A 13,778-nucleotide genomic window follows, 5' to 3' on the forward strand; every position below is an offset into this window, starting at 1 on the left:
GTTCGACATTGGACTTGAATCGAGTAGAAGGTTTTTCCTTCGACACCTCCTTTTTAACACACTGAATGCCAACTCTATCATGTTTCTTGTTGATAAATGTTTCATGTCGAAAGTTCTATTGGATTTGTTGATGCATTCTCTATACCATGCCATTTAGATAAGTGGTATCGTTCTCCTTTATATAGTGTCAAGTGTCATAATTGCACATTTGAGGCAGCGGGACAGCGATTTTGTGACACTTATTCTAACTTGTCGAACAAATTAGTCGAAGTTGGATTTTGCAGACAACCTTGATGTATGATCAAGTCTCGTGAAATGTTTAAAAGGAATGTTGTAGTAAACGTGAGCGTGAGGGAGCAAAATCTGTTGAAAGCAATTTGGAAGAATTGACAACTACTCATATTTTCCTTTAGTACAATTTTTGACATTTTAGTCATGACGTGGGAGACATGATCTTGGTGATTGGTCATACACCCCCGTATTGATACAAGAAGTAGTAATGCCTGTCTAACATGAAAGCAAGTAAAAGGTGTTAGGAACGGGCATCCGACTTTGGATAACATGTCTTGGACAAGCATGAATGGGACATCTGACACGTGGCCCAGACAATATGCCTTAGACAAGTATGACTATGACATCCTCCCCCACTCAATTGGTTGACGTCTCTATTATCTAACTCTTCATGAACTCAGTGATGTAGGATGAGGTTGACTTTTGGTCTCTCGATGCACTTCAAGCTGATCCAACATTGAGGAGTCTCTTCCAATCTACCAGAAACTGTTGAAAACCCTTTTCGATTCGTCGACTTTTCATGTCTTCCCTGTCGGAGTCTCTCAGACTTTCTTTTGCAGACTCAGACTTTCTTTTCTGGGAAACTCTTCTTCATTGCGTGGGGTCATAGCAACTCCTTGTGTTTGGTGTGTTCTTGGTCGAGATAGTAGTGTTTCAAGTTACTGAGTGGACAACAACAAAGCTAGTCCGCGTCCATAGGACTAGTTAGATCCTAAATGATGCCTTCTCGACTTTGTTGATAACTTTGACTAGTCTCTAGTGTTTTTGCACTAGTCTTTGGTTCCTGTTGCTTTGAAATCAGAGTTGATCTAACCTCAACTTGATCTCTCTCTCTCAATTGTTGTTACCGACGCTTTCAACTGACCCTTGTCTTCATCCGTTTGTATGGTATTTTTGTGTGAATGTGAGTTTCTCAAAAGGTTTGTCTTTGTCTCCCTCTTTCATTAGGGGTGTTGGCTTGGTGTCTCTCTCTAATATTTAGGTGATCACTGACAAGAGTCTTTGCGGGTCTAATGAACCCGACTATCAAAAACTCATTTAGCTGTTTGTAGGATTAAGCTAGCTCAAGTTGAGTCATATGACATACGTTTGTGGCAGTTGATCTCGCTCCCGACATAAAATCAATCTCGTAATCATACGTCTGTGGTCGTTTAATTCTTTGTCTGACATTCTAGCTTTGTGTCATAGTGTTCTTATAGTGGTCGCGAGGTTTCTGTTGGAGCGAGTTCACTCAAGCTCCCCTCTTCAACCATGGTAATGATAGTGAGCGTGGGTTCATCATTGGTAGATCCCTTCTCAACTGTAGTGCTGACATCATCTTTACCTCTTTTAGCTTATGGGTGATAGTTTGAATGATTGTCGAGTTGAACCTTGTTACTACTAGACCTTTCACTAGGGGCATGAGAATGAATTTGTGTTTAAGCAGGAAATCCATCCCTAACATGATGTTGAAGTCATCCATCTCAACAATTACAAAATCAGTTTGACCTATCTAAGTCCCCATCATAATTAGAGTTCTCTTTGTAATACTCGAGGCATTTAGGATCGTTAAAGTGACAGCTTTCATCCGTCTTGTGACTCAGGCTTCAATATATATAAAATCGCCACTAGTTGTTTTATCTTACTCACTCTCCTATAGAGGACAAATAAATACTTTAGGGCCCACCATGCAGAGTTTTTTTTTACGTTTTCGACTAGAGTGACTCGCATTCTCCTCCGCCTTCAAGTCTATCACTTCCCCACCACGTGTGGTTTCGTTAGCTTGATAGCATATGTAGCTGAACAAAGGATCTAAACCAATAATAATAATAAAATAAACAAAATGTTAGTAGGAAACACGATTTCATGATACATATCAATAGCAAAAAATGAACAAACGATTTTATATTAAAAAAAGAAAAGAATTTGTAAAAAACTAAATGCATAAATAGAATTATTATTTTTCTTAAACAACAAAAGTTGAATAAAAGGTAAATTCTTCTATCTCAAATATAAACAATTCCCACGAAAATTAACCTAGTTGGAAAAGAGAATTTAAGAACGACACTCACCGAAGTAGCTTCCTTTCAAGGATGACTCTTTCCTCGCAGTGTTGGTATCGAACTCACACGTATACAAAGCATTCATCTGTTTCTGAAAAGAGGGTGTGGGTTATGTTAGGAATCACGACTCTCTACAATGGTATGATATTATCCACTTTGAGCATAAGCTCCCATACTTTGCTTTTAGCTTCCCCAAAAAGCCTCATGTCGATGAAGATGTATTCCTTGTAAACCCATGATCATTCCCTAAATTAGCTAATGTGGGACTCACTCCCAATAATCCTCAACAAGTTATTGTTTCATTGGACCCAAACCACAAATCGAATCCAGCTTCAAAATCAGATCTCGACAAATAGAATCAAACGAACATTAACTCAGAAAATTTAGTATTTCCAGTTTAAGCCAACAAGGCAAGTGAGCTTACTATTGGAACACTTTTTGTTCAAGTTTGACGAATTGTATAATGTATGACTAATAGTACTATGTGGGTTATACGTGTTATTTCTTGTATTAGCTTATGAACTTCTCGTGATGTATGTACTTTGAGAATATTGATCCATGTATTCTCATAGGAAGGTTATGTCATGAAAGGTATAAAAGTATGATGTTAATCATAACTATCTACCATGATTTAAAATGCAAGACCTCTTTTGAATGTCATGAGCACATGATACTTCTTCAATATGTTTTTGTACGTATGCATACATCATGATTTGATACAAGTTTCTTTCTTTCCATTGGTTTTCCATAGTACGAGCATATGCTATTCCGTAGACATCTTAGGGTTACGTATACGAGCTCGCCTAGTGGATTCATGTGCTCGTGCGTGAATCATGCATAGAGAAATATTATGCATCCAACCCTAACTAGAGAAGAAAATAAAGCCGAAGCAATAGTCACGAAAAGTAAGTCTCAACATAAACTATGTTGCATGTGATTGCATTTTTCAACGCCAATAGTATGATCACTTACTGAATATTTTTAAATATTTGAACCACGTTATATTTTTTCAGGTAAAGGCAAGAGTCTACCCTTAACTAAGATACAAAATAACCTAAATTTATGTCAAATAAACAGAGGGACGAGATATAAATAAAACCTATAGAGCGAGGGCTCCAACCACTAAAACACAGTGTCTTGTGTCACAATTCTACTTGTCTACGTCATAGCCACATAGATTCATTTCATTCTTCTTCTAGTCATAACATTTTCGTTTCATGTTTGATTTTAGCAATTCAAAATGTATTAAAATCGTCATTTTAAGCTCGACGCTGTGCATGGTTTGAAAAACTTAATTCATTTATTAAATTAAAGCTATGTTTTTATTAAAACATATGATATGATTGATGGAACCAGTTAAAGATATTTAGTATATTATATTTGATATTTTATTATAAGGCAAATATCTAATATTTACCTTATCACCGCCATTTATTTTATTTCCATTTATTGTTATTTTCATTTATTACTATTTTCATTTCCTTTTAATTTATTTGATTATAAATAAGATAACCTTCACACCATTTAACTGTGGTAAATTAATCAAACATTCTTAGAACCTCGTAAAAACTAACATATACGATGATTTCATTTAGATCTTTTCTCTCTCGATAGTTTTCTTGCATCCGACTCGAAAATCATCTCTCCAATATGATCTCCTTACCAAGAACGAGCCTCTCTATGATGGCCACTTCAACAATTTCCACGTTTAAGATAATTGTTCCCCTGTTTTTATATAATATCCATAGTTAGGATAAATCCATAATCAGCATGATTGATCAAATGAGTGCCTGATATCATTTTCAAAACTAATCAATCAATTATGGGTAGAAGAAGTTCATACGTTTGGTCACATAATTGTTAAATCTTATTTAAGTTAGATCGAGTCGGATTAAAACATTTGTTAAATCCGACCCAATTATTCGAATCACAATTATTGACGAAGGAGTTTGATCAAAATTTCATTTTTTTGAACACTCAAACGTATTGAAAATGAAAATAGCAATAAACAAAAGATCTTTTCCTTTAAAAAACTAAGGAAAATTCCAAATTGGTGAATCAATAATTGCATGGGAGTTCCGATGTGGTACAAGTAACCGTGTCACAGCCAATCACAAAGCTCCACCAACTCCCTAACTTCCCCGCAACTACGGAGCTTCTCTAATATGTCGCCACGTTTACGCCTGTTTGGTTGTACGAAATTCCACGTGCACCCCTTTTTTTTTTTTTTTTTTTTAAATAATATAAAACTTATTTTGAGTTAATTAATCATCGTTGACAATTAATTTAATATTTAGTTGATAATTATAATTATTTTTACGGTTTATAGACATATTATCAAATAAATTTTGAATAATTCTAAATTGTTTTCTAAATTTATTATCAAATATAAATCTATAAAACATTATATACAAATTTATTATCATGTTTTTTTTTCATATTTATCCATGTAAATATTTTATGGAAGTATTTATAAAATTAAAATATTTATATTATAACGACCTGACTTCTACGACTTTTTTAAAAGTTATTATGACATACGTGCTAGTAAAAGCATGTGAAACAAAGTAAAATGTAACTTCAATTTAAAATAAACGAAAAACCGTGTTAAAATAAACTCCATGGGTTGGTTGGAAACGACTCGTCACATGTCTGTACGTTCTTGATGATGAAGTATGACATGCATACACACATAACTAAAAAAAACATACAACATGCATTGTATGATTTGAATCTAGACAGTGTAAATATGTCTTTTTTTTTTCTCGGTCAAGTGGACAATTAAATCATGATATGAGCTGTATCAATTATTCGGTGGTGCATAAGCGGAAGTCCTATAAACTTTTACCCCAGCGGATGGAAATTGGCACCCAGTTAATAGAAGTGAGCTGCATTCATCCAAGCGCCTCATGAAATTAAATAACTAGTTGTCACAATCTACATGTCATTCACACACATGCACGAGGACTCTAAACTAGCTATCTACAATCCACAACATATATGTATGTACAACCATCTTATTCATTTCAACATACAACACAAATCACAACAATTCACACCCATCCAACCGAACCATAAGGTTTATTAGCAGAACCAGTTACCTTAAAACAATCTTCAACAATGAATTTTCTTGTCTTAGAACGTCCTTACCATCAATCTAACCAATCACAATAATTAAGCACAAATTAGAAACCTTAATAATATGTTACAAACCTTCACCAAAAGTGTTTTTGAGGTCATAGAGCTTACGGTAAAATTACTCAATGCGGTTCTCTTGTATGTCACTGACCCATCAAGGTTTAGAAGTTGTTCATTGGGTTCTAGTGCCACATATCTTTTGGACGACTAATCTCATCTTTGGGTGAACTTACTTTTTTGTTCTCATACTTGATGATATGAACTAAGGCATCTAAATCATGCAATATTAATGTCACGTGAAGAAAAATCAAGCTTCATTTATGCAACAAATACTTCAAGATACTTCAAGTGGGGCTTCATTTATTCTTACATGGTTACAAATTTATGATGGAAACTTAGAGTTATGGTGTTTCTTTAATGTATTTCTAAAACTTATTTACATAGGGGCTATTATGGCCATAAAAGATAAAATATGAAGGTTACAACTCTTGGAATGCTAAGGTTAAGGGTTTTAATTTTGACAGTATATAAAGTCATGTATGTTGTCTTTACGAGTAGACTTGAAAAATGTAGTAAAATGAGCCTTTGTGCTTTTCTTTAGCCAATAGCTAAGTTTCTTTGCAATTCTATGTAGTTTAAGTTGCATGTAGAATCATTCAAGCTTGACATGATCAATCTTGCTTGTGAAGTGATTCGAATCTCAAGCAAGTGTTCTTACTTTGAGATATTTGATCAACAAGGTAATCTGAATTTTACTTTCCATTGGAGTGATTCTTTATCATTAGGGTTAAGCGTTCTTACCTTTCGTTTGCAATTCTATGTAGCTTAGATTGCATGTTAGAATCATTCAAGCTAGACATAATTGATCTTGCTTCTGGAGTGATTCGAATCTCAAGCAAGTGTTCTTGCCTTGAGATATTCGATCAACAAGGTAATTTGATTATTACTTCCCTTGTAGTGATTTCTTATCATTTGGTATCAGAGCTTGCCCTTGTGTTGATTCCTTATCATTTCGTATTAGAGTTTTTCCTTGGGTTGATTCCTTATCATTTGGTATCAGAGTCTTCCCTTGAGTTTATTCCATATCACTTAGTAAGCTTGCATGGCCACAATAATGAATTATCAGTATCCTAGGGTGAGACATGACTCCATCCTATCTCATAGGATGGTATGACATCTTGTTTAAACACATGCGTAAGGTTAACTAGCAACTCTTCCACAGGAAAAGCCATACAATCGAAGTCTAGGGGAACGATCCAATGTGCTTGTCAACTACTTAGTTTACCCATGTGGTCCCTCACCCCTCTCAAGGTGGATTTACGGTACAACGAGTCTATTTAGAGGACCCTTGAGTGTTTCCACATACAATAGTGGCACCTAGTCGCCTTAACGTGCTATATTATCCACCCTAGGTCTAGCTCATTGGTACTGCTCCTTTATTCCTACCGCTTGTCGGGCATTAAAACTTTGACCTCAGTCGTTAATAGCACTAAAGGACATACTAGAGAAGATAGGAGGTGGAGACTCTAGTGACACAATTCTCACTATTACTAGGCATGTTAAACTTTCTTAATCATCCTTGTCGTTGAAGTTTACTAGGTTTTTAGGGAGTTTAGGCCGTTTAAATCTTATCTCACATTTTCAGGATGCTCAAGACTAGCTTCTCGGAGTTAATGAAATTTAGGGAGCACTAAGGCTTAGAGCTCTGATTACCACTTATGATCCTAGGGTGCTCAGTCAAATGAAAATGTATTAACCTAGATCATTGTGAAACGGCTCTAGCTAAAACGCCCTAATCTTAACTTGGTTCACTCATGCATGCTTTGTTACAGAGATATTCCTACAGATCACCTAAAACATGAAAAACATAATTTATTTATTCACATGCAAGCTCAATGGAGAGATAACATTCATCAATCATCTAAAGTACAAATATCAATATCTCATCCTGTGTTCTAGCATAGTGGAAATCAATTAAAACAACATTCATCTCAAAATCTCATTCTATGGGCATTTTTGTAATTTTTACATCATAGGACATTCTCATCCAAATTGCATAGCAGTCCCTACAATTATTACTTGAGGAAAGTCTGAATGGCTACCTACATGGATGACGTGTGTGTTTTTTAGCTAGTTTTTTTTTTTTTTTACTTGGAGCTCTAAATTTCCTAAAATTTCTTTGGTAGGTCCTAATTCAAGTTAAGATAACGGTAGTGTGAAACTGGGCAACATATGATCAAATAGGGATCGAATGGGTGAAAAAACAACCTCACGCGTGCTCACACACTACCACGGCGGCTGGAGGTCGCATGTGCAGTGTCAAGGTCTATGACGATTCGAACATTGGATTGGCTGCTAACTTGACCCGTTGAATTCATCGTGCTCCAAAATGAATACGAAAATTTGCACACTACTTATGAGTTATCCAACTGTCGGACCTTCTCTCGGTCTCTAAGACTCACAACATAAGCACGACAAAACACAATTGCCCAATGATTGTGTAACGACCCTAAATTTCCACATATCTAGAGTCGCCACTAACGTCTCATGCTCATCTCTAATGCAGAATAAAAATCTAAGCATGCTCATCTTTATTAGCGGAAAAATTTAAAACTTCAGAATACATTAAAACATTGGAAAACACTGCCGGACTTACGTGTTTCAAACATCGTGCTGGAGTTCAAAAGACAAAATAAAACGATTACAAATTAATTAATATAAATGAATGAAATGCAAACGCCCTATCCTAACCAAGACTAGGAATTTTAAATATGCAACTATCCTATGCACGCGCCACAGTCTCTGATCACGATGCCACCGTCAACCGTACATGGGAGCCTTGCCTTTACCTGAAAAACAATATGGCACACGGCCTGAGTATTTCGAAGAAATACTCAGTAAGTGACCCCACTATAGGGGCCATGCTAATGCAAACACATGCAATCATGAATAGGGACCTATCTCTAATCATCTTAGGGGTGGCCTCCAGTCTCGGACAAATTGGATGTGTAGTACTTCCCTACACACGACTCACACGTGCGAGTGTGAGTCCCCAGGGCGCTCGCACACCCCCTGGACCCTCTGGTCAAGCTAATCTGTAGCGACGTCCGGAGGTCAGCGGAACCCCATAGTGTCATGCGCCTCATGAACACCCTCATCTGTGTGCTTTCGCACCTGTGCGCATTCGCGCTCATCATAAGGTGCGCGTCCGCACTCATCATCTCTAGGGGAAGTAGCCCTATGCTTATGAACATACAAAATGCATGAGGTCCCTCTAAATCCATCGTAATGTCTCTTCTGACACAACCCTCTAGTCTCATCTCTTTGTTACTCTAGGTAACGCATACTCGTGGATATTTATATTAATATCATTTTCATGCTCTTAGGGTTGTGTCCTACGTCGATCTAACGACATGATGCAATATGGCACTCATCATCATCTAGCATGCTCAATATGGAAAACATCATCATATTAAGGTAAAAATCATGCAATCATCATGCTCATCATAATGCCACAACGTGCGTCAAACATATTAAGCGTCACTCAACAAAATATGTATAAACTGGCACATATCATCAAGCATCATACAATTTATATAGCCTATCCTATAGTAAGGCCACTTACTTGGTTGGCCTCGGCCGAAGTACTCCCTAAATAGCTAAACGTAAGCTCCCGTTCCGTGAGAGCTGCTTCCTACTTCGCTGGGGTTTGTTTCCTATCACACCGTTCACCACTTTCCGTTAGTATTTCACAATTAATTTACCTAATTTAATAAATGTGAAATACGGCTCTAAAACGGCCTCAGATACCTTAATCAGGGTCGAAAACAGATCCGGGAGGGTCGAAATAGTGGAAACCGGGCTGGAAACAGGTGAGCCGAGCCGAACAGCCGCTGGAGCCGCCGGAGCGTCACCGGAGGGAGCTCGAGCCGTTTGCGCCGAGCCGAGCTGAGAGACTGCTTGCGCCGCTGTGTGACACGTGGCGGCAGCAGAGAGAGACACGTCGAGCGGTAGTGTCGGGTCGAAGCGCGGGTCGCAGTCCTGTTCGGGTCGTGGTTCGGGTCGCGGGCTGTGGAAGGCTACTGGGCCAAGACTAATCGTTGGGCCTCGACTTACTGGGCTGGGCCGCAAGTGTTTGGTTTGCAGGCCGGCTCAATTGGACCGTGGGTCTAGTTTGGGTTGGTTCAACTGAATCGTAGTTTCTGGGCTGGTTTGAGGTTTGGGCCGCTGTAGTTGGGCTGGGCCAAAGGCAGAGGCCAAGGGGGGAAACGGGCTGGCTCTCCCGGGTTCTGGGTTCGGGTTGACCCGGATCCGTGGATCTCGTCTTCCTTACCCGACTTTGGCCGATTTTCCGGCGAGTTTTCTCTCTCCTTCCCGCGGCGTTTTCGTTGCCGATTTCGGTCCTCTTCCTTCTCTTTTCCTCTTTGTTCGTCGTCCTTCTTTCCTTTTTGGGAGTTTTGCGGCCTAAAAGCTCCTAAAAGCCATAGATCTAAGAATCGATTAAGAAACCTAACTTTCCGACCTCGGTTACCGACGACGACGCTTACGAAATAACACAAAACGCACTCTGAGTTATTGTGCTTTCGTTAGGGATCCTTCTCATGGTGGTAAAAGGTCGTTTGGCGTCGGTTTGAGGGTGGTTTGAGGGCTCGTCGGAGAAACTGGACACTCGCCGGCGTTTGTCCGAAATCTCTCTCTCTCTCTCGAAATTTTCTCTCTTTTCTCCCTTTGCAGGTGTTTTGAAGGTGCTGGGTGTCGTGGGCTGAGGGTGGCGTGCTGTGGCCGTCGTTTCGCGTGGGTTCCGCGAAACTCGGCGGTCGCCGAAAAACTCGCGGGTTTTCCGGCGACTGAGTTTTTAATTTTTTTTTAATTTATTTTATTTTTTTATTATATATATATATATTTTTTCTTTCTTCCCCGGGTCGTTACAGATTGTGAGTTATCCGACTAAGAACCTAACTCGCCACTTCTTGAACTCGATCAGGGACTCAATTTCTCGCCTAAGCTAGGGTGAGCGTGCCCCAAACGTGGCCAATTTGATCTCAACCATCATATTTTCTAAACCGTATGAAGATTTGATTCACGATATTTCCTAGTCATACCCACATCCCTTTTATAGTGGCAAGGTGGGTTTGTGTATTACATGTTCTTGTCATGACCAAAACTCTTTTCGAAAGCAAGGTTTGGAAACTTGTAACACAGTCCCACTAAGCTTCCACCAACTTCTCATTTGGGCCACCTTCATGTGGCACACGTTGCACTGATACTTCTCTAGTCTTGCTGCAGCTTCGTTCTTATGTCGCTCACGTTCAGCATAATGTTCTCTTCTTGAGCGGATGCTGATCTCGACACTCTTGTGAAACCACCCACCATAGACACTAGGCGATGACTCACTTCAAGGTGAGAAACCCACTCTCTCGAACTCTCCTCCACTCATCTCAATTGCCGCACTTGCAGCGACATCATCCACCCATATGGACTTGCGTTGTGCACATTTTGGCACTTGGCAGACACATGTCTCATCTGACACCCAACTTCTTCGAAAGTACCTACTTGATAAACCTTATAATTATCTGTTGTCCAATTTCGAAACTCCCAATCTCTTGCCAAATGAGCTTGATTCGTACTTCTTTGACGGGTAAGACTCCTCCTTAGAGTCTGACTTCAACCCATAAAGCTATTGCTGATTTTGACTTGCAACTTTCCTGCCTAATCTGGCACATATGATACACTGTGAAGTCTTCATTCAACCTAATCTGGCACATATGATACACTTGTGAAGTCTTCATTCAACCCTCAGGTTCATATTTTCTGAATGTCTTGTTCAACTTAGACACACAAAATATGGCTTTGATACCAACTATCATGGTCGTACATCTTCAACCGTGTGGCGTCATGAGCTTGACATGTTTATGATAAGCCTTAAAGAGAACTCAAGCCCCATTTCCATTTTTTGCCTGACTTTGTGGCTTTGTCGGACCTTAGGTGAGGTTTGGCTTCACTAACCGAACATAACTTGTGTGAAATCCAAACTTGTTTGGCCACACATGCCACCTGTGTGTGCATGTTCAATCGTCTACGACTTTAGTCGACTTGTCTCTACACTAGGCCAAGTCATCTGACTCGACCTTGCCTCTACTCTAGAATAAGGTCTATGATAAGCAATGTCACATCTCATTGTCATCTAGGTTCCCATTAAATAATCATGCATCATGATGTTGTCCCATGTCTTAGGACAACTCGACTATCTTGGCTTGCTCAAACATATCAATCAGAACTAACTCATGTGTCATTCATAACACTGAGACATTCCAAACATTCATCCATTCGAGTTATATTGAGGCATTGGAACCTCTCGTGTCCATGCTATATCCTTTACAGATTTTGTGCCAGATAGTAGAAGCATAATCTAACCTTCGATACATTGGCAGGAGCGCAATGTTAGCACACCCATGCCTTCTTGACACTGTCCTTACAAGATCTATTTCAAAGGAAGTTGCCTGAGAAACTCATCTCTCAATACTCGACCTCACTGTGACACATAGCTTGTTTAGGTCACAGAGCCTAGAAGTGGTGGAAAGCTGACACCATGCCTCCCTTACCGTACATTTTGAGACATTTTCAATCATTCTAGAGTAGACGTCATTTTGGCAAGCGGTCATACGACCCTATGGAGCAACCATCGGATATCTGATTGACACCAATTTTGGTGAATTTTCATATTTCATATACACGGACTTAACTCCATAGCCACATGTTGAAATTCATATTGAAAACCTGACTTCTAAGGCTATGCACGTGGCCTTACCCAGCCCTCTCCAAGCTTGTCTTCGACAATCTATCGTCTTGTTATCTTCAACCTTGCATATGTCTCAGCTTTGCTTGAATGCACACTCTTGGTGTGTTGGATGATGTACTGTCCTCCTCGTTTGCATCATGTCGCATCATGCAATTGTCTATCTTTACCCTCATGTGGCAGGATATACACTACTTGAGGGTCGTCCCTTGTTTGTCTTGCATGTAGGGTCACAACCTACTTTCTCTTAGTAAAGTTGTAGCACGCAACTCACACACGAGTAGATATGCGCCTCTAGAGGGAAAGTTACGCTCCCAGCGTGATATGTGGCGTACTTGGAATGACTTCTTTAGCTTAAACGGTGTGCAATCAAACCTAGACCCACGTGAAATTTCTTTCAATTTTTCCTTGGTCGTCGCGTGTCTACCGCCCTCGTCTGACGCATGTCGCTATTGATGATCAATGCATGTCACTGCTGATGATCAACACTTGTCTCCTTCTCTATGTGACACATGTTCTCTTGTGGTTTGTCTTCCTCTTCGGGCCGGTATTTCATGGTTCTTCAATTAGATTTCATGTTTTTTTTGCTATTATCTTCCAATTTTTGTATATTTTTGTAGTAGCTCGATTCGATTCGATTCAGTTCCTTAACCAAAGTTGAAAAGTTTTCTATCACCTTTCCAAAAAAATTATTTTCATTATTTTTGTTAAGTATATAAAAAAATAAATGTCAAAAGTCGATTAAAAACTAGTTTCTTACCATTCTCGATAATCTAAAAAACTCCGCATATTGATCCAACTCTACGGATTATTACTTTTTCTCCAAACCCTCATGCTATCTATTTCTTTCCTTTTGGAGTTGGTGAGATTTTTTTTGAGTATTCTTTGTTTTACCTCGTCTTGAAATTTGGTTATAAGACTTTCAATAAACTCCTACACCTCAAAGAAAAAATACGAGTTTATTGTCAGCTAAAATGTTGAAGTATATGAACATCTTAGCTTAGGTTAGACGAAGAAATGTAAAGAAAAAATAAAAAAACTAATCTTCGTCTCAGCTAAGTTAAGATGTTAGGAGTTTATTGTTAATTTATGTTTTAAAATTTTATTATTATTATTATTATTATTATTATTATTTAATAAATCGGACACAGAAATGAGGGAGGGATCTAAAACGACAACACCCGTCCTTCACTCGGCAACGGTCCTCCTATAACACCTTATGCCTTATACTTGTGTTTATTTATATTTTTCATTTTTCTTTTCAATTATAATATTTTCATTATTCAATTTTAAATATATTTTCAAATCTCCACACCTTCCACATTTCTCCATTTATTATTATTATTATTATTATTATTATTATTATTTATTCATTTATGAAACTCATTCTTTACTGAAAACTTCCCAACTCTATTAACAACATAATTTCATTTTTATTTATTATAATCTTTTTTAGTGCACAAAATATTATCAATGGAGATTTAAATATTCGAGCACAAAATATTTAAAAA

The sequence above is a fragment of the Cucurbita pepo genome, unplaced genomic scaffold (genome assembly GCF_002806865.2).
Source record: "Cucurbita pepo subsp. pepo cultivar mu-cu-16 unplaced genomic scaffold, ASM280686v2 Cp4.1_scaffold000194, whole genome shotgun sequence".
Lineage (NCBI taxonomy): Eukaryota > Viridiplantae > Streptophyta > Magnoliopsida > Cucurbitales > Cucurbitaceae > Cucurbita > Cucurbita pepo.